Source organism: Miscanthus floridulus, chromosome 3, assembly GCF_019320115.1.
Source record: "Miscanthus floridulus cultivar M001 chromosome 3, ASM1932011v1, whole genome shotgun sequence".
Taxonomy (NCBI): Eukaryota; Viridiplantae; Streptophyta; class Magnoliopsida; order Poales; family Poaceae; genus Miscanthus; species Miscanthus floridulus.
Genome location: NC_089582.1, coordinates 130262843 through 130290413, shown reverse-complemented (window position 1 = coordinate 130290413; position 27571 = coordinate 130262843). Strand labels below are relative to the sequence as shown.

Genomic DNA, 27571 nt, shown 5'->3' with positions numbered 1-27571 from the left:
AAAGCTATCGCCGTATGGAGTATGACACCGCCCACGGTCCGCCGGGCCTGAAGCAGTTCACTCCACACCTGCGCCAAGTCATATGGCCCAAGAATTTCAAGCTCGAGAAGCTTCAGAAGTACGACGGCAAGGAAAACCCCGAATTATGGGTCATGCTCTACGAAACTGCGTGCCGCTCAGCCATGGCCGACGAGCACGTCATGTCTAACTACTTCCCAGTCGCTGTTGGTCATGCAGGTCACCAATGGCTGGTTAGCTTGCCAGCGAACTATTTTGACTCTTGGCAGGAGCTCAGGCAGGCCTTCATCGACAACTTCATCGCTACTTGTGAACAACCCGGCAACAAGTACGATCTGCAGCGGATCCGAGATCGAAAGGATGAACCACTGCGCGAGTACGTTCGGCGTTTCTCGGAGATGCGCATCAAGGTCCCATCAATATCCGACAACGAAGCAATCGAGGCTTTCGTCACCGGCCTCCGTTTCCACGACGCCCTAAGAGACAAGCTCCTCCGGAAGAGACCCGAATCGGTCACAGCGCTTTTGGCCACCGCTAAGAAATATGCGGACGCTGACGACGCTAAAAAGATAATCGTTGAAGAAGCAGCAAGGGTTCCACGCTCCGACCACCCTCCACACCGCGACGATTACCGCAGTAATCGTGGTCGGAACGACAATTTTGACCGCCGCAACCAGCGCAACGACTCCCGCGACCACCGTGATCAACGTAATCAGCGGCGCAACCGCCGTGGCGATTACAGAAACAAGCGCGCTCGGGAAGACGACGGCGAGGTCAATACCGTGAAAAAGGGCGGCGGACGTCGTAACTACGAGGACGACTACGCCAAAGCATTGAAGGGGCCCTGCCAGCTCCATCCTAAGTCGAACCACACCATGGAGAATTGCCGCGTCCTCAAGACTATCTACACGCGTCAACAGGCTCCGGATACGTCCGACAAGCCTAACGACGCGGGGGAACAGCGCAACGAGGACAACGACGACGACGATGCAGACCCTCGTCACAAATACGTCAAGCCGACTGATCGCGTACACACCATCATCGGCGGCAAGGTGTCCATCGAAACCAAACGAGAACGCAAGCTGCTCGCCCGCGCTTGCATGAACGTGGCAAACACCGACAACCTTCTCACCGATCCACGGCTTCCTCCGTGGTCTCACCGTGAAATCTACTTCAGCAGGAAGGACCAATGGGCCGCCATACCCGAGCCAGGGCGTTTTCCCCTGGTCCTCGATCCTTGTATCAACAAGGTTCAATTCGACAGGGTACTGATCGACGGCGGCAGCTCCATTGATATACTGTTCAAGAACAGCCTGCCCGCTCTGAAAATAGCCCAGGCAGACCTGAAGCCGTACGAGGCACAGTTCTGGGGCGTTCTCCCCGGACAGAGCTCCACACCTCTCGGGCAGATCACGCTACCTGTGCAGTTTGGGACTCCGGACCACTTCCGCACCGACTACGTCAACTTCGTGGTCGCTGACTTCGACGGCACCTACCATGCTATTCTTGGTCGACCGTCGCTCACCAAGTTCATGGCCATACCTCATTACAGGTATCTGGTGCTCAAGATGCCTACTGAGAAAGGAGTTTTAACCCTCAGGGGCAACGTATACGCAGCTTATACCTGCGAGGACGACAGCTTCAAAATCGCAGAGGCCCACGACCTCTCTATTCGCATGGCCGAGACCATGCTCGACGCTAAGAAGACCCCGGCCGACCACCTGGAGATCCCAGAGCTCGAGGCTCCGCGCAAGAACATCAGATCCAAGGAGCACAAGACGATCCAGCTGGTCGAAGGCGATCCCAGCAAAACGGCCCTTATCGGGGCCGACCTGGATCCCAAATAGGAAGACGCGCTCGTCAGGTTCTTGAGGGGCAACGTGGATGTGTTTGCATGGAAACCTTCCGACATGCCCGGTGTACCTCGGGACTTGATCGAGCACTCCTTAAATGTCAACAGCAAGGCCAAACCAATCAAGCAGAAGCTGCGACGGTTCGCTCGCGACAAAAAGGAGGCGATTAGGGTAGAAGTTACGCGGCTTTTGGCAGCCGGATTTATCAAAGAAGTGTATCATCCGGAATGGTTAGCCAACCCGGTTCTTGTACGCAAAAAGAATAATGAATGGAGAATGTGCGTTGATTACACTGATCTCAACAAACACTGCCCTAAGGACCCCTTTGGTTTACCTCGCATAGACGAGGTCGTAGATTCAACCGCCGGTTGCGAGCTGCTTTCCTTTCTCGATTGCTACTCTGGTTATCACCAGATCGCTCTCAAAAAAGACGACCAGATCAAGACATCTTTCATCACGCCTTTCGGCGCCTACTGCTACACGACTATGTCGTTCGGGCTCAAAAACGCCGGTGCTACCTACCAACGCGCTGTACAGGCCTGCCTCAACGACGAGATAAAAGACGGCCTCGTCGAGGCTTATGTCGACGACGTAGTTGTCAAAACCAAGGAAGCTCATACCCTTGTTGACAATCTAGAACGCACCTTCGCAGCCCTTAATACGTTCCAATGGAAATTAAACCCAAAGAAGTGCATCTTTGGTGTCCCTTCTGGCATATTGCTTGGCAACGTCGTCAGTTACGACGGCATACGCCCTAACCCGGAGAAAGTCAAAGCTGTCTTAGACATGAAGCCCCCGAGAAAGGTGAAGGATGTCCAGAAGCTTACCGGCTGCATGGCTGCTCTAAGCCGTTTCATATCAAGGTTAGGAGAAAAAGGACTACCGTTCTTCAAACTGCTCAAAGCGTACGAGAAGTTTGAGTGGTCGGAGGAAGCAGACGCTGCCTTCACGCAGCTGAAGCAATACCTCACGTCACCTCCGGTACTTAATGCTCCCAGAGAAGACGAAACTCTCCTACTTTACATTGCGGCAACCGATCGGGTGGTTTCCACTACACTGGTGGTCGAGCGCGACGAGCCGGGCCACGCCTACAAGGTACAGCGGCCAATTTATTTCATTAGTGAGGTACTCAACGAATCCAAAACCAGGTACCCACAGATTCAGAAACTGCTCTACGCCATACTGATAACATCCCGAAAGTTGAGACATTACTTCGACGGATATCGTGTGGTAGTCATGACCGAGTATCCTTTGGGGGACATCATTCGCAATAAGAATGCGAACGGGCGCATCGTCAAATGGGCAATGGAGCTATGCCCCCTTTCCTTGGAATTTGCAAGCCGTACTACAATCAAGTCTCAGGCACTCGTCGATTTCATCGTCGAGTGGACAGACTTAAGCACGCCTGCCTCTCCGGGATCTGACGAATATTGGACGATGTACTTCGATGGTTCTCTCAACATTGACGGTGCGGGAGCAGGAGTTCTTTTCGTGTCACCATCCAAGGAGCAGCTCTGGTACGTCCTCAGGATTTATTTCCCAGCATCTAATAATGCCGCCGAGTATGAAGCATGCCTGCATGGTCTACGCATTGCGATTGAGCTTGGGGTTAAACGTCTCTATGTCTACGGAGATTCGGCTCTGGTCATCAACCAGCTCAACAAGGACTGGGACACGACCAGTGAAAAGATGGACGCATATTGCAAATCAATAAGAAAGCTGGAAGGCAGGTTCTATGGCATCGAGTACATACACGTGGTCCGGGACAAGAACCAAGCAGCGGATGCGTTGTCAAAGTTAGGATCATCCCGAGCCAAAATCCCACATGGCGTATTCGTCCAGGACCTGCTCACGCCTTCCATTGAAGACGAAGATTCAACGACCAACAAAATTTCAGACCAGCAATTAGTGGCTACGGTTCCGGCGCCGAGCACAGCCGAGCCGCTTCCGACCACTCATGAGCCGGACTGGAGAACACCTTTCATCAAGTACTTGACAGATGGTAGCGGTTATATCGATCGAACAGAAAATGAGCGACTGATGCGTCGTAGTAAGCAGTATCTGCTCGCCGATGGCAAGTTATGGCGCAAAAACGCTAAGGAGGAAATCTTGATGAAGTGTATAACCCAGGAGGAAGGCGAGCATCTCCTAGACCAAATCCACTCTGGCTCCTGCGGCAACCACGCGGCCTCAAGAACACTGGTCGGTAAGGCTTTCCGAGCAGGGTTCTATTGGCCGTCAGCAGTGGCCGACGCAGAGAAGCTAGTCCGCCGCTGTGAGGGTTGTCAGTTCTTCTCCAAGAGAATCCATGTACCAGCACATGAGATCCAGACGATTCCAGCCTCTTGGCCCTTCGCCTGCTGGGGACTGGACATGATTGGGCCTTTCAAACCAGCTCCTGGGAAATTTACATGTGTCTTCGTGCTAATTGATAAGTTTTCTAAGTGGATAGAATACATGCCTCTGGTACAGGCATCCTCAGAGAAAGCTGTCACATTCCTCGACCAGGTCATCCACCGTTTCGGCGTGCCCAACAGCATCATTACTGATCTAGGTACTCAGTTCACCGGGAACGCTTTTTGGGACTTCTGCGATGAAAGGAGCATAGTTGTAAAATACGTCTCGGTGGCGCATCCTAGAGCTAATGGACAAGTCGAGCGGGCAAATGGCATGATCTTGGACGCATTGAAGAAGAGGATGTACAGAGAAAATGATAAAGCTCCTGGAAGATGGCTCAAAGAGTTACCAGCCGTGGTCTGGGGCCTCCGAACTCAGCCCAGTCGTAACACCGGCGTCTCACCATACTTTATGGTTTACGGCGCTGAGGCAGTCCTCCCACCAGATATAGCTTTCAGATCAGCACGGGTAGAGAACTTCGATGAAGGCAGGGCCAATGAAATACGGGAGCTAGAAGTCAACAGCGCAGAAGAGAAAAGGCTTGATTCCTGCGTACGCACGGCCAAATACCTTGCTGTTTTGCGCAGGTACTACAACAAGAACGTTAAAGAGCGTTTCTTCGTGGTCGGGGACTTAGTCCTGAAGTGGAAGACGAACCAGGCTGGCGTCCACAAACTCGCAACCCCATGGGAGGGACCCTTCATGATCAAGGAAGTCACACGTCCAACGTCTTACAGGTTAGCTCACCTGGACGGCACGGACGTACCAAACTCGTGGCACATCGACAAGCTTAGACGTTTCTATGCTTAACTACTGAGATATGTACTCTACTTACATTTTCGATTTACTTTAATAAAGCAATTATGATTTCTCCGACCACTCTAATGTGTCACTCCGAATTTTATGGTTATTTTAACCTAAGGCAGTACAAGCCGACCACCACTCCTTCTACGGTTTTCGGAGCAGGCCCTGTCTTCGGTTCCTCCCAACACGTGCACGGGATCTGCTCTCTGCGTTGCGGGTGATCGGCAGGTCCCCTCTGGTTTGACTTGTCTGCGTCCACGTATGCACAGGTCATAGTACCTCATACTCCGACCACATGCCAGACTGGGGCCGCACAAACTTTTCAGGATGACGTGTCGAGCAAAACGGTACAACTAAAACAGAGCGTTAACACGTTCCCACTTAGTTACACCGACAAAAAAAAAAAAAAAAAAAAATTCAAGCTTAAAGTGCGTTTTGTATAAAACAAATAAGCTTATAATGATATACAGTTACGTTATTACAAGCTTGCCTGAAAAGGCTCAAGTTTACAATAACACAACTATGTCCTCCTTCTACAGCTCTAAGCCTATTACATTGGCTGGTCGGGGCGCATGGCATTTACTGCTCGCCGCCTCCGATACCCTACTCGATTCTAGGGGACTCTAGAGCTAGTCAAGCTGAAGGGGATGGCCCCGCCGGTGCCTGGCTGGTCGAGACCGCAGGCTTCGTTGGTTGGCTTGAAGGTGGTGGCATTTCCAGCTGGCTTGTCGATGGCATACCCTGCACAGGTGCTGTCCCACCTCCGCACAGGTTAATATCGCCAATTATCCTTGACGACAAGTCCAGCTGGGCCGTCCGAAGCTCTTCGGCCTTGTCTGGGTCTATCTCCTTCGGGTACCCAGCCTCCAAGCGTTTGAGATCGATCAGGGGGTAGTGAGCACGCACCATGCTTAGCACATGGGCGCCCGTGTACTCACCTGCCTCCTTCACGAAGTCTTGGAACCATCCCCATGCTTGCTTGCATCTCTCGACCAGTCCGAGCTGAGGCATCCTTAGCTCTTCCTCTGTGAGCGCCGGGTCGATGAGGTCGAGGACGGGCACAATGCCAGTTGCCATTTCTTGGCACCGCTTGCTCCACGTGTCCCGCTCCTCGACGGCCTTAAGGCATTGTGCTTTCCAGTCGTCACGCTCCTTGATCACGGCCTCAAGGTGCCTCTTGGCATTTACTTTCAAAACTGAAAATATTACAAGACATCAAACGTGATGACACGACAAGGCAATGTGGGCAGTTGAATGAGCAAGGCGGTCTGGAGTGCTTACTTTTCAGGTCGTCCTTCATTCTGTTAGTGTGGTCTTGGAGTTCCGACTGGCGGCGTTCCAATTTCTCGTTGTCCTCCTTCAGGCGACCACATTCTGCAAGCGCGCGGCTGTTCTCCCCCTGGAGGCGGGTCACTTCAGCTTCTAAACCTGCATTACAGCTATTACTGTCAGAAACAAAAAAAAAAAAAAAACACAAGTCCAGCACTTGCTATGATACGGTGAACACTTACATGTTTTCTCCTGCTCTTTGTTTTTGAGCTGGCCGACCAGGTTTTGGTTCTGTGCTTCTTGGTTTGTCCTCTCCTGGTCGGTGGCTTCAAGTTGGCGCCGTAGGCGTTCAACTTCAGCCGTCAGCTCCTTATTGGTCTTCATGACTCCTTCTATCTGGTCGAAGCACCTTTTTCGGTACCTCGCAGTTTTCATCACGTCCTGCATACAGACAAGCTACGTCAGACAGCTTGACTACACAACAGGTTTAAGGACTAAAGCCAAATATACCTGGACTTCAGTCACCAGGCGTTTGGCTGCTCGCTCAACTCTTAAGGTTTCCTCGGCCTCTGGGATCTCCTCGTGCATGACCCATTCATCGTTCCGATAGCGCGACACATATACATGTTGTCGTCTATCTTGGGGACGGCCCAGGACTTCTTCCACTTCATCCTCTTCAGCCTCCTGTTCGGGAGGCGGCAGTGGTCCGGAGTTCGCAGACTCCACGACCACCAGGGCTTTCCCACGAGCCGTCGCGTCGGCACCCTTGTCCTGGGCAACTTCTGGCTGCTGCCCCTCGGCTAGATCCAGCTCCTGTGGTGCTGTGGTATCCTCCTCATCGGGGTTTGTGCTCAGAGCACTTGTGTTCTGCTCAAGGACTGGCGTCTGGTCGTACGCCTGCCGAGGCCCAGGCAGAGTCCCTTCCATGGGCTCCTCCACGGCTTGTTTCTGTGCAGTTTGTCCCGCCGTTTTTGGAAAGGATGTCCCGCACCCAGCTAGCTGGTCGGGGCTTTCGGTGGACGCCGATCTAATACATTCAGAGACAAATTCATAAGACAATAGCATCCAATGCAAAATAACAAGCTTACATCCAAAATATATATACTTACAGTTTTGACTTGCGGAAGGATGTGGCGAAGGAACGTCTCCTCGACCGCCCCTGCTCTGCTTGCTCGGCAGTTTCCACCGGGACTTGTTCAACCTCCGGTACGGGCGTCGGAGGATGATGCGGCATGTTCCCTTCGTCTGTGCTCTGTGTTGCCGTGGTCGGTGCTGTGACCACTGCTGGCACAGAGGAGCCACCCTGCTCCGACGGCCCCACCTGCCTTCTCCTCTTTCGGGGGATGAGCCGGAAGATGTCCGCATCCTCTGCTTCGTCGTCCGACTGGGAGATGATGGCTTGGCGTCGTTTGCTGGTAGCCGGACGCTTGCCGGCGGCTCTGGTCGAGGCGTCTTCAACGGTCTCGAGTACCGCCCAGTGAACGCCGTCGGTCCTGGCGCTGGTCTGGGCGGTTGGTCCAGTAACTTGCGGCCACTCTACACCGGGGGGAGGCGACACAAACACTCCTGCCCGGTCACGGCCATTATACTGAGACGCAAAATGAAGGAAAAAACAGTTATTTTCTTGGTGCAACATGACTTTACAGTTAAAAGGAGGCGTCATTTACCTTTGGGGGAGGGCGAGCCAGCTTGAAGGCGTGTTCAATGGCGTTCAATGCAACATAGTTGGGATCGGCCAGGTTGAATAGCTCTCCAATCCTGGCCTTGATCTCCAGCTTGTCCAGCGGCTCCTTTCTGGTCCTCGTCGGATCAGCGCCTCCTTGGTACTCGAAGCCGGGGTGAATCCTTTTCTGGCACGGCTGAATTCTACGGCTGATGAAGTTGCCGACAACGCTCGGGCCGTCAAGCCTTCCCCACGGAATCAACCCGAGTAGTTCGGCGATCTGCTCCAAGTTGTCGGGCTTCTCCGACCAGCTGCTTTTCTTCTCTGGAATCAGTCCCACATCGCACAGAGTGATGGAGTTTGGCTCTTCACGGATGTAGAACCACTTCTTGTACCACTCGTCCAAAGAGGTGTTCCAGGGGCAGTGCAGGTATTGAGCCTTCATGCCGTCCCGAAGGTTCAGGTAGACGCCTCCGGCGATCTTCGAGCCACCGCTTCCCTTTTTCCGAAGGCAAAACAGGTGGCGAAAGAGGTCGAAATGGGGCTGGAAGCCACCATACGCCTCGCAGAGGTGGATGAAGGTAGAGACGAGAAGAATCGAGTTGGGATGCAGATTGCAAATCCCAATCTCGTAGTACAAACAGAGCCCCTGAAGGAAAGGGTGCACTGGAATCCCAAAACCCCGTTTGAAAAAATCTTCAAAGATCACAATTTCACCTGGTTGTGGATCGGGGAAGCTTTCTCCTTCGGGTGCACGCCATCCCGCAAGTGCCTTGTTGTGGAGCACTCCCATGGCGACGAGGTCCTCGATGGTTTGCTCGTTGCTCCGCGACTTCCACCATTCCTTCGCCATGACCCCGCCTTTCTTCTGGGCGTCTCTCTTCGCCATTTGTTCGTCCTTACTAAGTGGGTGGATGCGGGAGACCGAGGGGATTGGTGGTGATCTTTGGGGAATAGGGTTTGGCAGGAGGAAGAAGAAGGTTGCGGCGGCGGATGACAATGGGGAATGGTGAGGGTAACTTACCAGACCTACATTATATAAAGCAAAAGGGCACCGTCGTTTCGTCCGCCCAAGAATATTGGGAGTCGTGCGCACGCGCCGCGGACGGTTGTTCACACAACCCCGAAATCTGCGCCAATAAACGCGCTCCTTCGATAACAGTGTACGCGCCTCTTCGTTGATGGTGTAAGAGGGCCCACACTGACACACCTCAATACAGGTGTCAACCGACTGTTTGTCAGAAAACAATAAGAAGACAGAATGACGTACTATACCTATTTGTTTTTTTTGACCAGACGTGTCAGACTGGACAGACTAGACTTGGCAGAGAGTAGAGAAAAATAAATACACCAAATAATAGTACAAGCAGCGCACGTGATCGTGGATTTGCCTTGACCACTACTGTGCTCGGGGACTGCCCAGACCACTACGGTGCTCGGGGACTGCCCAGACCACTACGGTGCTCGGGTACTGTCCAGACCACCTTTTTTGCTCGAAGGCTGCTCCGACCACGGTTGTGCCCGGGGACCGCTCCGACCATTACTATATTCAGGAACTGCTATGACCACCGCTGTGTTCGGAGACCCTCCCGACCACTTTTTGGAGTTTTGCTCTCTTCGGCTACATGTGATTTATACTCACATACAGTTGAAAGACATTTATTTGGACCTTGCTACAAGACTCATATTTCGCCTTCCAGCAAGCTCGGGGACTACATCGGTACGATGCACCTGCCGGTGTATTTTGTTTGGCCTGTACGGCAATTGGATTCTTAACTTCAGCAGAATTTCTTTTTTAGACCCTGGCACCACGTGCTTGAGTCACCTACTACCAGGCTCGGGGACTAAGTGGGCACACTTCACCTTACGGTGAATGTGTTTGTGCTTTGAATGGTTATAAGGATTATTAATATGCTCGGGGACTGCCCCGACCACTGCTTGAATAGTGTTTTTCCTTGGCTACATGTGATTTGTACTCACATACAGTTAAGAGACATTTCTTTAGACCTTGCTACAAGGCTCATACCTCGCCTTCCAGCAAGCTCGGGGACTACATCGGTACGATGCACCTGCCGGTGCATCTCGTATCGCCTGTACGACGATTGGGTTCTCAACTAAACTATGAATTCTTTTTAGACCCTGGCACCACGTGCCTACGTCACCTCCTACCAGGCTCGGGGACTAAGTGGGCACACTTCACCTTGCGGTGAATGTGTTTGTTTTTCGACCCCTACGCTTCTGATGTTCAAGAATGCTATGCTTCAAGACCACTTACATTTCTTTTCAGAAATACAAGTGGGCACACTTCTCAGGACAGAAATCTTTTCTTTTTATAAGAGCACCATACATTCTTCGGACAACCTACTTCTCCGGTGATGACGGTGGTCGGAGGCGTCAAGGTTCCAAGCCTCGCTTGTCGGAGAAGGTGAAAATGGCGTGTCGCAGCATAATACATGATGCTCGGGGACTAGCTGTGGGGGTATTAACCCCTATACCCTTACGGCTAAGCTTGGGCTGGCCCGGATCGATGGGTTCAGTCCACCTGAAAAACGACGTGCGGCTCGGTCCACCTGATCGGAGTCCCGCACAAGGAATCAAGACGGATTTGGCGACCAAGCAGGATCCTGGTCGATTAGAATAGGAATCCTTGTCCGGCCACATATGGCAATTGTAACTGACTAGGATTAGTTTCCAGATCTGTAACCCTGCCCCCCGGACTATATAAGGCGGGCAGGGGACCCCTCTAAAAAACATCTCTCATTGACATACAGCAATACAAATCAGACGCAGGACGTAGGTATTACGCCTTCTTGGCGGCCGAACCTGGATAAAACCTCGTGTCTGTCTTGCGTCACCGTCTTGTTTGGGACTTGCGCATCTGTCTGCCGATAATCTACTACCTTGGGCATACCCCTAGGTAGACTGCCGACCATATTTCGTCGACAGAGGTGGTGTCGTGTTTTAGCTTGGATTGGTAGCCTAATAGACCCTCTTTAGCATAGTGAAGGCGGTTTAGTGTCAACATCAACCGTTTAGTTGCTATCGACGCTTTAAAATTCATGCACGACACGTTCTCGGGCTGGCTCGTCGGGTGGACGCGGTCACCAATCTTGGGCGCTCGGCGTCACCACGCTGGTCGTGCGTGCACGCGCTATCGAGCGTGGTCGACCATGGCTGCTTATGGCCAGGCTATGGCCCGGTGGCCGCTGGCCCCGCCGTGCGGAGTCACCGCTGCTGCCGCCTACCCCACGCCGTGCCGCGATGGAGCCACTGCCGGTGCCATCACCTCATCATCACGTTTGCACTGCTGCCTAGCCTCACGTTGCCGCTACCAACACCACTGCGACGTTGTGCTGCGCTGTCGCTCGTCTTGTCCCCGCATGCACATGGGTTGTCCTGGCTGCCTCGCATCGTCGCCTCGCCTTAATGGTGCTGTGGTCGTGCATGCCGCTCCCCCACCTGCCTCCGCGCATGCGCACATGGTCTGGCCGTGTTGTCGCGTAGCGGGTGCTCAGAAGCTGTCTTAGGTCTAGCCAACCGCTTACCGCTAAGGCGAGGATGAGCCGAGCCAGACTTGCTCCTCTCTCTCTCTCTCTACCACCACGACTAGCCAACCTCGCTCGCTTAATTCGGCATGGTCGAGTCACCATCGCCCGATTCATCATGTCCCTAACTTCTCTATTAAGCCACCTGACCCCACCCAGGCTTGAAGCGAGCATGGCCAAGCTCTAATTCAGAGTTTTTCCTCGCCTCCATGCCATTAAGGCCGCGCTCAGCCATGGTCGAGGGCAGCCCTCCTACCGTCCCTCCCAAGCCAATTCACCTGCACCACTAGCTTCGCCTTGCCTCCCTCTCCACCTTACACACGCCAGTGGAACCGCTACCGCCTCCCCATCGTCGCTGACATGACCATGCCGCCACGATACACTGCCACACGGCTCAGCCGCACGTGGCCAGCCCTCCTCTGTCATCCTCTGCCCCAACCGTCACCTCGGCCTGATCCATGGTAGCCGCCTGATGCTTAGGCGCGAACCAATTAGGTCTGTAGCTACCCTAACTCATCGGAACAGTGGTGCCACCATCGTGGATGGCCACGTGCCGCTACAGCCTTCCCCAGCAAGTTGTGTCAACCCTGCACCGCTGCTTAGCATAGCCGCTCGGGTTGGAGAGGGTGACCGGCCTATTAGGTTGTCTACCGTAGGTCCTAGGTGGTTGGCGTAGCTATGCTGCCATGTTCTGAGTCATCGGGTGTGTGTGCGGGGGAATTCTAGGAAAGCCAGAGGGTTAAGTGAAAAGGTTTGAGAGAGGGGAAAATAGTGTTAGTACTTAGTTGTAATTCAAGAGAAGTTCGAGGTATCTTTTGCAAAATCGCCAGCGCACGCTATGGCAGAACCGCCTAATCTAATGCCTCCCAAGAGTGCTCGTCTTCTATTAGACACTAAGCACTCAAGGGAGAACACCAAATTACACGGTTCCGTTGGGCACACCCCAGGGGAGAACCCGAAAATCCACATTTTTCCATCAGGATCACAAATGAGAGAATAAAGCTTACATCATTCTTAACTATTTCTTACATCACTTTTAATATAATATTAGAGTATAATATTTATTATTATAACTACGGAATATAATTATATTATCAGAGTTATGAATAATTTAATTGAACAGCGGAATATAAATATGTTATCAGAATTACAGCGGAAATAAATATCTATTCATGATATGATGAAATATCGATATATATAAACTATGTCAATGGATTATAAAACTTTCATTTATAAAAATATTTAGTTAGAGTTATAAATAAAAAACTACGATCGTAACGTAAAGGAAATCCTCTCTGAGCCCACCAGGAGGAATCCCCACACAAGAGTCAGCTCTAGCATCCACCTGTCACCTGCAACAGGGGAAAATAAAACCCTGAGTACTCAATTGTACTCAGTAAAACTTACTCGATAGGAGGTAATAAAAGACTCCAAGGATATGCAAGGCTATCTGGCTTGTGGGTTTATTGCATCTGTAGGAAGCATTACTAAATGTGTGTCCTTACATTCGATTTTTATTAGCAGTGCATTAGTTCATTAACTAACCATTCTATATAAGCACCTGTACTACTTTCAAGCAGGTGATAAGCAATTAGATTTTCTTTTCTTTCCATCTTTCATCTTCCCGTTCTTACTACGGTGCTAGAGTTAAGACAAGTCATACCAGAACGCCGGCAATTCGTGAATCAATACCCCTAGCTGGGTACCCCAAAAACACACGCCCTGCTTGTACCCAAGGCATAAGCAGGACCAACCCATCACCCTCCTGTCCAGGGTGTCTAGGTCCCCGTCCAAACTGGGACTCCAAGCCCCCGCCCCTAAGTCTAGGACTTGGTACGATGCAAGGACCTCCTAACCCAAAAACCACTAAGACAGTCGGTCCGGAAAGAGCCGGATCCACGATAAGAGAGTAACAAGTCTTATAAGCACCCATACCCAAGTATGTGCTTGGGATAATAAATCTGTGACTTGCCTCGAGTCTTATGCAATGGCTAGTCCTTAACCGACACAGACAGGGAAAGCAGTGTAACCAAGCTAACCAATACCTAAACCATATCCCTGTCCGGTCAACATTTTTCCTTTCCACCATTTATATTTTCCAAGTGATAATAATACAGTAATATATTTCTCATCTCTCGCGAGTGATAGACAATCACTCGACTTCTACCAGAGTCCTGTAGCATAGCATTCTACACAATTCTGTCATACTAGTAAGACTCATAGGATAAAGATATATATATATATATACAAGTGGGTTTCATTCAACTCCTTAAAACTTAATGCACAAATATAATTTAAACTACAGAAAGATAGGGGTTATGCATCGGGGCTTGCCTGGGTAAAATATAACCAAAAGTTAGTATTTACATCTTTAGATCATCCACATCATCTGAATAGAAAGCCTATTGCATCATCTCTTGGAGAGAATATCATCACACCATCTACAGATTCCCACTCATTCTTCACTTGATCCGTTGATCCATCATCATACCTATATGATATGCAATGCGATGCAATGCAAAGACGTAATTAATCGACTATAATCGTGACTCGTAAAATACAATTTAGGCCTCTCATGTTAACGGGCTAGTTCTAATGACGACCATACTTAGGCTACATATACACGTTGTCAGATAAAGCGTTATTTCTCAATAACCATTTTAGTTATATAAACCAAGGTTGTTTCTTTATTTCATTCTATCGATTTAATCTTTATTTGAAATAGGGCATCATTATCTATCAAGCCACTAATTATTCTGGAGCTACAATAATTACAATGAGCAGCTAATAATATTAGTAATTTACAATAAAATTTTCAGAGTCAACACTATCACCGATTTATCCCGGAGATTCCTACAAGTTCTCATTTAACAATATTAAGCATATTAAAATAATTAGAGAAATTCTAAAAATATACCGAACCTATGCGAACAAAATATCCTATCATGTAGGTCATGATTTTAGAAACTCAACAAAATTGGTTTTACAATTTTTAGATTCCTATACCATTTTATATTGATTTTATAATTTAAACTAGAAACCTATTTTAGAAAAGCATTTCGGAAATGGAAAGGGCCAGCGACCACTAACTGGCCCAGCAGAAAACAACGCACACACGGCCCAGGCGCGGCGGCATAGGCCGGCCCAAGCGCGTGGGAGCATGCTGGTCCAGGCGGGGCGAGCGGCCCAGGCGCGGCGGCCAAAGGCTAGCCCAGCGCGCTTGACCGATGGCCTAGGCAGCAAGGCAGCCCAGCGGTGGCCGGCGGCCCACCAAGCCCACGCCAGTAGTGCCAGTGGTTTAGGCGGCAACGCAGGCTGGCCCAGGTGGCTGCTAGCGCAACATATTTGCGGAACGACCCCCGTACTTTCTCAAAACTAACGCGCAGTTCAGCAGATACTATTTGCATAAGTCACGTATTTCACAGTAAGGACCCTGTACAATTTTTTTGCTTGGATTCATACCCTTCACTTCATCTTCCATGAACCGAACACAGGGCAGAGGAGCAGAGGCGGACTGCCTTCGGCCGATTTCCACCGGAGGAACGGTGGCCAGAGGCACAGGAGCCGCAATGGACCCGGCCATACCCACGGGCGCTGGTGGCACAACCAAGGTGGCCCAAGGCATGCTGGCCATGCACGCACGTGGCCAGTTGTAGCGGCGGCAAGACCGCATCCACGGCGGGCTGCTGCGGGGTTCGACGCGGAGGTGGAGCGGTGCGGGGAGGGCTTGGCGACGGCGGCATAGAGGAGGCTCGAGACGAGCGGCCATGGAAGGGAGGAGTGGTGCTACAGCACGGGCGCATGAAAGGGTGGCGGTCCAACATGAGAATGGAGGGGCAGCGCTCGCGCACGGTGGCAGCACACGCATGCGAGGAGGAAGGCACGGGCCAGGGCACAGCACAGCGGCCACGCACGGTCGTGGCAGGTAAGCCGGTAATGGCGGTTGGGCCGTGGAGCAGTGGGCCCGGCACTGGCCGAGAAGCTCGCACGCGCAGCGCCATCGAAGCAGATGTGACTGCGACAGCGGAGGCGATGCGCCAGCAGCGGAGATGGGAGCAGGGAAGGGGTGGCGCTGCGGGCATGGAAGAGGCTATGGTGATGCGGTCCAGAACAAGGAGATGGGAGGCGGGGCTGAAGGACCAGCGCGACTGAGGAGCACGAGCAGGGCGGGCCGTCTCCCATCGGTAGTAGAAAAAGAGAGAGAAGGGAAGCAGAGCGAGGCTCGGTCGGCTTGGAGCGCCGTGGTGGCAACGGGCCATGGCGTACGCGACAAGGTGCTTGTGTGCGTGCTTTGCTCAGGCGGTAATGGCCCTGACCTGCTTGTCTAGTAGAGTGAAAAAGAGGAGCAGCAACAAGCAGAGGCAAGCAGAGGAAAATAGAGGGAGAGACAAGTCTAGCACGGATGGAACTACGACATGATGGAGCGACAGTGGCACATGTGCAGGTGCAGGCACGTCGGCTACTCAGCTCGACACAGAGGCAGACAATAGAGCGATGGGACGATGCGAGCAGCAGGTAGACAAGCAAGACAGAGAGCAGAGAGCACGACAAGAGACGCAGGGTGAAACGACGAAACTGACAGTGAGGGAGGGAAAACAAGCATAGCAGTGCACGACAGCAGCAACCCGGCCAACTCACCCATCAACGCACGCGTCACACCGGCGAGGTAGGTGGGACGAGTGGTCAGCGGCACTCTCGTTATTATTTCAGCTCTCAAATATTCATTTACCAAATCGACTATTTATATTTTCAAACACGGCTAAAGCACTAAAGTTTGTTACTTGATGTTTTAACTGCCACCAAAATCATGCTCTGAATTTTACATAAGCACTATATACCAGTCATATCATATTTTTGTTTATAAAAATTATTTTCATGTTCAATCCAACAGAACAAGCCATTCGTCTTTTCCCTACTAGAATCGTTATCGGACATTCCGAAATATTTCTACGCACTGCGTAATTGAACTTGAGCATTTTGGAAATTAAATATTCCAACATAATAAGTCACACAAGATTCGCTTATCGCCTCAAGTATGTTTTAAATTAAAAATCTAAGAAACTCGTTTTGGAAAATTTTCTAAGGCCTAAGTCGCGGTGCTAAACAAGCTCGTAACACCGGTGGTGTTACACGCACGAGGATTTCCACCGCCGCAGGCTGTCTCACGCTGTAGGCTGACCTCGCGTGGTCCGCGTGCGGGTCGCACGGGAGAACTTGTTTTTCTTTTTCATAAGGAATTAGAAATAGTTTTCTAATTTAATTTATGCGCTGATCTTTGGCAATTAATATAAAATCATGTAGGTGTCCAAAAATTATGAAATAAATTTTGTTAGGTTCATAAAATTGTGCTCTATCTGTTGGTGTATTTAGTTCATATATATACATGTTGATACCAGGAGCTATTAAATTATTCGAGAATGCTTCATATTATTAAATTAATCATTATAGGAATTTTTGTGGTAAATTGGTGCTAGCTTTGGTTCTGAAATTTTTATAGTAGCTTCATGGTATTATTACGTGCTCACTGTAATTTTTGTAGCCTTAGGGTAGACTAAGCATTAGGGTCTTTAAATGCTCTTTATTTTAATATATATTAAATCACTAGAAGAAATAAAGATATATCCTTAATTTTCCAAGCTAAGGGTTTGTTAGTTGAATCCAACACACTGCTTGATGAAGATGATAGTTAGCTTAGTATCTTAGTCATTAGAGCTACTTAGTAGCTTAGTATGTATATTCTTATTTTAAGGGTTGTTATTGCCTAAATGCTAAGTGTTGCATCATCATCGCATGCCTGTAAAGAACGAGTTGGTAGAGATAGTGACCACTGACGATCGTGAGTTCGAGAAGATCGTCGAGGAGTACGAGGAGGAGATCCTCGTAAGGGAGGAAGTCTCGGAGCCTCAGATGACTGACTCAGTTGACACCGCGTCTGCCTAGGGCAAGCCCCGATACATAACCCCTTATTTTTTATAATCTTTGTTTATATATGTTATGTGCATTTACGTTACAGGAATTTTGTGGAAACCACATGCATAGATATATCTATCCTAAGAGTCTTACTAGTGTAGGTTTGAGTAGATGTTATAGTTTGGTCATAGGTAGCGTGAGTAACCTACCATTGCTCACAATAGGAGATTATTATTACTCTCATAATAAAATGTTGAAAGGAAAAATAGAGACCAGGTAGGGATATCATATGGGTATTGGTGGGTGTGACGAGTTGTGTCCCCTTGCCACGTGGCTTAGCTTGGTTACACTGTTTTCTCTGTCCGTGTCGATTAAGGACCGTCTGTTGCTGTGGATGGTAGTCAGGTCATAGACTTATTATCCTGAGCACATACTTGCTTATAGGAGGGGGAAGGCTCGTTACGCTCTTGTCATGGGTTTTCGCTCTTTCCGGACCGACTGATTGGAGACGGGGAAAGGTGGAGGTCTAAGCACCATACTAAGAGTGGGTGTCAAGTGTGGGGGTTTAGAGTCCAAGTTTAGACGGGGATCTAGACCCCTTAACAGGAGTGGAGTGGGTTGATCTTGTTTGTGCCTGTGGTACAAACGGGGCGTGTGTTTCGGGGTACCTAGCTGGGATACATTGGTTCGTGAGTCATCATTTCCATGAGATGGTACAACTTGGCTATGGTCTAGCACCGTAGTACGAAGTGGAAGATGAAAGATGGTAAAATGGTTCTGATTGCTCAACCATTGCTTGAAAGTAGAACATGTGCTTACTTAGAATGATTAGCTAATGAAGTAATCATGACTGCTAATAAAACTTGATCTTAAGGACATACTCCTAGTAATGCTTTTCGCAAACAAAAAGAAAACAACAAACCCATATTGCCTATCATACTCCTTAGAGTCAGGAAACTATTCCCACTAGTCGGGTAAGTCTTGCAAGTACATTGTGTAATCAGAGTTTATTTTACCCCTGTTGCAGGTGTAGCTTGAGGAGTAGCTCTTGTGTCGAGGATTCTTTTGGTGGGCACAGACGGATCCTTGTATCATTTTCACTAGATGTTTATTTTTATTCCACTGTTTTATTATCACACTCTAAACTCTGGTATTGTAATAAATAATTTTCTAAAACTCTTGTTGTATGAAATGGACTAAGTATTGTAAGCTCATACTCATTATTGGATTCTAGATATAAAACGTGGATTGTTTCGAGGTTCTCCCTTGGGTGTGCTTGACGGAACTGTCCGATGTAGCTTATTTTCGAGGTGCTTAGTGTCTAGTGAAAGATGAGCGTCTCTGAAAGCATGTTATTTTAGGCGGTTCTGTCACAGGTGGTATCAGAGCCCAATAATGAGTCTATGAGTTTAAAAACCCTTTTCAAAACCTAAAATTTGACCAACAAAGTCTTTGTGAAAAGTAGGATGCGATAAATTACGTAAATAAGTATAAGCCCTAGTAATATGGTCTATCTAGGATAGTGGCACTAGTTTTATCTAATCAATCTTCTGTAGGTACACTAACTTACGCCGCGTAAGAATCATTTAGCGTACGGGAAGTGAGTGTGCGTTGTGTCAAAAATTATGTGCGAATGCCGCTATATTCTGGCTTGAGCGAACGAATAGGTCGATCCATGCATCATGAGAAGAGAATGTTGTTTAAACTAAACTCTCTCCACATGTATAATTTTTTGGTAGTAAATTGATAGGATAGTAAATAAAGAGAAATGATTTAACTCTTAAGGAAAAGTCTCGCTAGTAACCATTTGTTGGGCCTTATCACCTCTCAAGCCTTTTGTTTCTAAGTATGGAGGCCTAGTCCCTAATGGTGAGTTCCTATCTGTTACAGATGAACCTGAGGTCTGATCACGGGAGCACCAGTGCTGGGATGGGCCATGGTCTTAGTGAAGACCAGGGTGAAAATGGTCGTGGTGATGATCATGGCAATTCCAATGGGGAGAGCCATGATGCCCCACTCCTTGGTCCTCCACCACCACCACCGCCTTTGATGACTTGTGCAGAGATGATGGCTGCTCATCACGAGTCGGCCCATGCCTTGGAGATGCTGGCATAGGCTATTGGTGGCTTCGCCCATGGAGGCCCTGGTGGCAATGACGGTAACGGGGGTGGTGCCCATGGTCCCGAGAGGCCCTGTTCCTATCAAGACTTCTTAGGGACATGCCTGCCCATATTCACATCGACTGCTGAGCTTCTAGACGTGGAGCATTGGCTTCATATTCTGAAGTAGAAGTTTCAGCTGCTCAATGTGACTGATGAGTAGAAGGTGCGCTTTATCGCACAACATCTTCTGGGATCTGCCAGTGCTTGGTGGGACACTTTCAATGCCATGCAACCTATGGACCACCATGTGACTTGGCAAGAGTTTACCACTACTTTCCATCAATATTATATTCCTACTGGCTTGCTGAACATGAAGTTGTCCGAGTTTCTAGAGCTGAAGCAAGAAAACATGACTATGATGGAGTATGTGAACAAGTTCAACTATCTTGCACAATATGCTGGGACTCATGTGGATACTGATGAGAAGAAGATAGACCATTTCAATCATGGTCTCTCTTGCATCTTGCAAGAGAAGATGTATACAGGGGGCTATCATACTTTTAGTGCTTTGATGAATGCTGCTATTGCTATTGAGGGACTTCAGTGTGACTCAAGCTAAGTGGAAGTGCAAGAGGGTGATCGCTGGATCTTCTAGTCACCCATAGTCTTAGAAGGTATAGGTTGTGAGGAGGGTGTCTTATCACTCTCCAGGATGATAGCTGTCCCGTTAGACTCAACAGACTCACTAGGCATCTCCCACTCAGTACCATGCACCTACTCAGTAGGTGCAATAGCCTTAGGGACAGTAGATTCTGCTTTGTCAGGGATAGGGGAACAAGCTGGGTGCTTTGTTTCAAGTGTGGCAAGAAAGGCCACTATGCTCGTGAGTGCCCCTAGAACCAGCTTACTCAGTCTTCTCAGCCTTTGGCCAACTCTTGTCTGGTTAAGAGGACTATCATAAGGAAGAAGGTGCCCGTAAGCCGCTCTAGACAGGTTAACTTCACCGAGGCTAAGGAGATTTTGTAGGGTGAGCCTATGATGGCTGGTATGTTTACCACTAATTCCCACCCAGCATATGTGCTATTTGATTCTGGTGCGTCATATTTATTCATGAGTATGGGGTTTGCACAAAGACACAATATATCTACTATGACTATTCCTATTGCATATAGAATCAGAACCATGGATGCACAGCTGTGCGTTAAAACTCAAACGAACATAGTCAGTTTAGTGCTAGCCACTCATTCTTATCGTCTCTAGTTCATGGTGCTGCCTGGGTAAGGCATAGATGCAATTCTAGGAATGAACTAGTTGAGAAACTATGGGGTAGTCTTGAACTTTAGGCAAAGAATTATAGAGTTAAAGCTTCCTTCTTTTGAGGATAGAATGTCTCTCCTTATGCCCTCAGTTTTAGCCCTACCTGTTTTTGCTCATACTGAAGCTTCTCCGGACCTTTCTTCTCTTTTTGTGGTCTGTGAGTTTTTGGATGTCTTCCCTGAGGACCTACCTGGGTTACCACTGGACCAGGATGTGGAGTTTTCCATTGAGTTAGAACCTGGTACTGCTCCTATTTCGTGGCGTCCTTACCGCATGGCTCCAAAGGAATTGGCTAGGATGAAGAAACAATTAGAGGAATTGTTAGAGAAGGGATTCATCCATCCAAGTTCTTCACCATGGGGTTGTCTAGCTATTTTTGTTAAGAAGAAGGATAACACTCTTTGGATGTGTCTGGATTATCGCCCTCTCAACGCGGTAACCATTAAGAACAAGTACCCTTTACCTTGTATTAATGCTTTGTTCAATCAGTTAGTTAGTGCAAAAGTGTTTTCAAAGATTGATCTTTGTTCTGGGTATCACCAAATTAAGATCCGACCACAAGATATACCAAAGACAACTTTCTCTACTAGGTATGGCCTCCATGAATACCTAGTCATGTCTTTTGGTCTCACTAATGCTCCTGCATTCTTCATGTGTCTCATGAACTTGGTCTTCATGCCAGAGTTAGACAAGTTTATAGTGGTGTTCATTGATGATATTTTGATATATTCTAAGAATAATGAAGAGCATGCACACCATCTTTGGATAGTCCTGACCCGATTGCAGGAACATAAGCTGTATGCCAAATTCAGCAAGTGTGAGTTTTGGTTGGATCGAGTGTATTTTTGGGGCATGTCCTAACACCTAAAGGCATCTCTGTGGATCCTAGCAAGGTGCAGGATGTGTTAAATTGGAAATCTCCAAAGTCAGTGCATTAGATTCATCAATTCCTTGGTCTTGCTGGTTATTATCGAAGCTTTATCCCTGAGTTTTCTAAAATAGCTCAACCAATGGCCAAGTTACTTTAGAAGGATATCAAGTTTGTATGGAGTCTGGCTTGTGAAGAGGCTTTCCAAGCCCTGAAGAAGTTTCTTACCTCTGCTCCTGTTCTTGCTCAACCAGATATTGATAGGCTATTTGATGTGTATTATGATACCTCTAGGACTGGACTGGGATGTGTGCTTATGCAAAATGGGCGTGTGATAGCTTATGCTTCAGGTCAGCTGAAAAAGCATGAGATGAATTACCCCACCCATGATTTAGAGCTGGCTACAGTGGTGCACGCCCTAAAAAATTAGAGGCATTACCTGTTGGGAAATAAAGTACACATTTTTTATGGATTACAAGAGTCTCAAATATATTTTCACTCAATTTGAGCTGAACATGAGACAACGGAGGTGGCTCGAGTTAATCAAGGATTACAATTTAGAGGTTCATTATCACCCTGGAAAAGCTAATGTGGTAGCTGATGCCTTAAGTCAAAAGTCACATCAAGTTGAAGAAGAATCTTTGTCTCTCAACCATTCTGAGGTGTTAGCTCATATTGCTCTAGTCTCGGATCTTCTTGAGCAAATTATTATAAAGCAAAGGTAAGATGCTTCAGGAATTCCGCATATCAAGAAGCTAATCACCGAATGGCGTGGTCCTCATTTTAGTGTTGATGATCAAGGTGTGGTGAAGTTCAAGAACCGATTGGTGGTTCCCTCAAGTGATGAGCTTTGCAGAAAAAATTTGGACGAAGCTCACAACTCCAAATTATCTATTCATCCGAGAAGTAACAAGATGTATCATGATTTGCGTCACTTGTATTGGTGGCCAAATATGAAATAGGATATTACCAAATACGTCTCAGAATGTTACATTTGTGGAAGGGTTAAGGCGGACCATATGCGTACACTTGGATTTCTACAGCCCTTGCCTATCCCTGTTTAGAAATGGAAGGATATTTCCATGCACTTTGATGTGGGTTTGCCCCGCACGAGAAAGGGGTATGACTCTATTTGGGTTATTGTGGATCGCCCTACCAAGTCTGCTCATTTTCTTTTGGTGGATACAAGGTATTCAGCCAAGAAGTATGTCAAGTTGTATTTTGATGGGGTTGTGACCCTACATGGAGTTCCTCTTACCATTGTTTTTCGATAGAGGTCCAGTCTTTGTCTCTCGTTTCTGGTAGCAACTCCAGAAATGTCTTGTACTCGTCTCCTCAGAGGTTAAGCTTATTATCCGCAAACTGACGGTCAGATAGAAAGGGTCAACCAAGTACTTGAAGACATATTGAGAGCTTGTGCCATTTCTTATCTAAAAAAGTGGGATGAATGCTTGACTTTAGCTGAGTTTTCCTATAACAACAGCTATCAAGAGAGCATTCGAATGGCACCTTTCGAGGCCCTATATGGCAGGAAATGTAGAACACCTCTCAATTGGGTGGAAGTAGGTGACCGTGGTTACTTTGGACCTAATTTTATCAAAGAAGCAAGAGAGCAAGTCAGTGTTATTCAGAGTCATTTGAAAGCGGCCCAAAACCGTCAGAAAGCTTATGTGGACAAGAGAAGACCTTTGCAGTTTGAAGTTGGTGACCATGTGTACCTAAAGGTATCCCCGATGAGAGGTGTGCATCGATTTAGAGTCCATAGAAAGTTAGTTCCTCATTATATTGGACCTTATAAAATTTTGGACTGTGTGGTTCTGTTGCTTATCGTCTCTAACTCTCTGATATTTTGTTAGCAATCCATAATGTCTTCCATGTTTCCCAGTTAAAAAAGTGTCTACGGGTTCCCGATGAAGTGGTGGAAATTGAAGGACTCCCTCTCCAACCTGATCATCTTATATTGAGCATCCCGTCAAAATCTTGAATAAAAAAGAGAGTCACTAGGAACAAAGTGGTAAAATTTTATAAAGTCCAGTGGTAAAATCATTTGGAGGACAAAGCAACTTGGGAGCAGGAGAATTATATTCTAAAACATTATCCCCATCTCCTTCCTAATGCATCGAGGTAATGGTTTAAATTGAAATTTATTTCTTATCTCTTTCCCACACTAGGGACACACATGAAATCTCAGGACAAGATTTTGTTTAAGGGGGTAGAGCTGTAACACCCTCGGTGTTACACCCTAAACAAACCACTAAACCATATCATGAGCATCATATTTATATGATAAAACATATGATAAAGTGTGTAGATCAATTTCTTGTAATCTAAAATAACTAATAAAAATGTTAAATGAAAGTTGATTCAATAGCTCATGTATATCAAGTAGGGTTGGAAACTAATTTTTATTGAGCAAAAATATTATAGAACATGTATGTCACCCTAAATAAAGTTTGAAGTATAAACTTCGTAGAGGACAATGCAACTCTTGTCTTATAAAAATAATATTGCTAGCTAGTATTTCTAATAGCTTAGAAATAGAACTTGAAATCAAATTCAACCCAAGACTTAGCAAATTCTTGTCTGAAAACAGTGTGACAATGCAATGTTGGTGAATTAATTCTGAAAAATCTAGCTAAAGGTCAATGTTGTATTTTTGCTCCTTATGGTAGACTGATTTACCCTCTTTAGTATGGTCGAGGTAGTTTAGCTTCAACTATATTATGTTAGTTTTTAGACGCGCTTTAAAATTCATGTACGTCATATGCCTGGCCTGTGCGCGCGGTCACCTCACGCGGCTGGCCGCATCCCACGTGCCGTGGTGCCGAGCCCGATTGGCCTGTGTGGCCGTGGGTTGGCCGTGGCCAGCCCCAGCAGGCCGCTGTCATCGCCCTACAACTGCTGGCCGTTGCGTTGCTGCCACCGCTGCCGCCCCTCTCGCCTGCACACGCGTAGGCTTGTCTTGGCTACCACCGCCGTCACGTTACCATCGTGTTCGCGCCCCTGTAGCTCTGCGCCACTGCCTGGCCCTATCCGTTGACGTTGCCATTATCATGCGCACGCACACGGAACACCCACTGCCTGGCCCGTGGTCGTGCTCGCAGCCGTGGTTGAAAGGTCCTAATGGCTAGAGGGGGGGTGAACAGCCTATTAAAAATTTCTATAACAACACTTAACAAACCGGTTAGATAATTATGAGGCGAAGCAAGTGTTGCGCTAGCCTACTAAAATAGCAAGCCACCTACCATAATTCTAATTTATATAGTTTCTATCCACACAAAAGCTATGACACTACACTAAGGCTGTGTTTAGTTCACAAAAAGTTTCCCAAAAAGTGCTACAGTAGTCATCACATTGAATTATGATACGTGCATAGAGCATTAAATATAGACGAAAAAACTAATTGCACAGTTTGGTTGAAAATTGCGAGACGAACGTTTTGAGCCTAATTAGTCTATGATTGAACACTAATTGCCAAATAAAAACGAAAGTGCTACAGTATTCAAATTCTCAAATTTTATGAACTAAACACAGCCTAAGTTAATGTGCTCTCAAAGGCTAACTAAAGAGTCACACTAACCAAACTAACAAGCTCTCACAACTAGCTACACTAAAGAGCTTGACAACTAATTTGCGAAAAAGTAAAGAGAGTGAGTAATTTGTTTATACTGCCGTGTCGAGGAAGGAGCCAATCAATCACAAGAATGAATACCAATGAAGACCAATCACCTCGGAATCAAATGATGAACACAATGATTTTTTACCGAGGTTCACTTGCTAGCCGACAAGCTACTCCTCGTTGTGGCAATTCACTTACTTGGAGGTTCACGAGCTAATTGGCTTGACACGCTAAACCCTCAATAGGGTGCCACACAACCAACATAAGATGAGGATCACACAAGTCACGAGTAATCCACTAGAGTATCTTTTGCCTCTCCGCCGTGGAAAAGTCAAGAACCCCTCACAATCACCACGATCGGAGCCGAAGACAATCACCACCCTCTGCTCGACGATCCTCGCTGCTCCAAGCCATCTAGGTGGTGGCAACAACCAAGAGTAACAAGCGAATCCCGTAGCGAAACACGAACACCAAGTGCCTCTAGATGCAAACACTCAAGCAATGCACTTGGATTCTCTCTCAATCTCATAAAGATGTTGAATCTATGATGGAGATGAGTGGAAGGGCTTTGGCTAAACTCACAAGGTTGCTATGTCAATGCAAATGACCAAGAGAGTGAGCTTGAGCCAGTCATGGGGCTTAAATAGAAGCCTCCACGAAATAGAGCCATTGTACCCCTTCACTAGGCACAACACAGGGTGATCGAACGCTCCGGTCATATTGACTGGACGCTGGACCTCAATGTCCGGTCACGCGATGCATGCCACATGTCCCCTCTCTTCAAATGTTGATCGCTCGATCTCAACAGTCAAGTGATGACCGAACGCGCTGCTGCGAAGTGACCGGACGCTGGACCTTAGCGTCCGGTCGTTTCCAGTAAGCATCCAGAGATGATTTTTCACGATCGGACATGTCCGGTCATGCTCGACCGGACTCACCCAGTGTCTGGTCACTTGGTGTTTCCCCTATGCATGACCATGTCAGTGTGATCGGACGCAGCGAACCAGCGTCCGGTCATTTCAGCGCCAGTGTCCGGTCGACGACCGACGCTGTGCTTCTTCTGCTGCTACTGACTGGACATGCTGGTCCTTCAGAGACCAGCGTTCGGTCACTTACAGTGACCACGTTCATCTAAGTTTAGGGTGCCGGTGGCACCGTGGGACTGTCCGCACTCAACGGGCGAACACTTCGCCGGTGAAGTTTCTAACCCTTGCTCAAATGTGCCAACCACCAAGTGTATCACCTTGTGCACATGTGTTAGCATATTTTCACAAAACATTTTCAACGGTGTTAGCACTCTACTAGATCATAAATGCATATGCAAATGAGTTAGATTATCTAGTGGCACTTTGATAACCGCATTTCGATACGAGTTTCACCCCTCTCGGCTATCGAACCTAAATGTGATCACACTCTCTAAGTGTCTTGATCACCAAAACAAAATAGCTCCTACCATTTATACCTTTGCCTTGAGCCTTTTATTTTTCTCTTTCTTCTTTTCAAGTCCAAGCACTTGATCATCACCATGGCATCACCATCATCATGTCATGATCTTCATTTGCTTCACCACTTGGAATATGCTACCTATCTCATGATCACTTGATAAACTAGGTTAACACTTAGGGTTTTATCAATTCACCAAAACCAAACTAGAGCTTTCAGCGGTGTTCCCACATGTGCCCAAGCCGACGCAACAGCTGTACCCCCAGCAGCCATCGTCTTTAACTATGTCCTGTCGAGCGCAGGCCGACCTTCCTTCCCTCCTTGTCATTTTTACTGAATGCGACGCCGTTTCTTAAACCCATCAGGGAAAGGTCACCATCGCCCGATTCGTCGCGCCCTAGCTTCGCCATTAACCCCCTTAGCCATCCGACCCCATCCCGACGCGAACACGCCACCGCGGTGCGCCGCCGCATGGCACAGCCGCACGTGGCCACCCTTCCTCCGCCATCCTCCACTCTAACCGTCACCTCGTCCTGGCCCATGGTAGCCTCCTGAATGGGTGCGTAGCAGCCCCAACTCACCGGAATGGGTGCGTCGCCGCCGCAGACAGTCGCGCGTCGCTGCAGCTCGCTCTAGCACGTTCCGCCGCCCCGCGTTGCTGCTCAGCGTAGGTGGTTGGACCGTAGTTGAAGGTCAGCCCGACTGACGGGCCGGCGTGAGCCCAAGATGGCCGGCGCGGGCCGACGCGAGCCCTAGGTGGCAG

General features: G+C 48.2%; 1 protein-coding gene across 2 annotated transcripts in view; it reads left to right on the top strand.

Moving 5' to 3' along the window:
• The window catches only part of LOC136542444 (transcription factor bHLH130-like), a 28605-nt gene extending 9993 nt beyond the window's left edge, over positions 1–18612 (top strand). Inside the window, exon 9 of one of the 2 annotated variants that reach the window (XR_010780689.1) lies at positions 18487–18612. The gene's annotated coding sequence lies outside the window, so the exon portion shown is untranslated. The remainder of the gene's footprint in view (positions 1–18486) is intronic. The other variant, XR_010780688.1, reaches the window with a different exon arrangement.
• The last annotated feature ends 8959 nt before the right edge of the window (positions 18613–27571 follow it).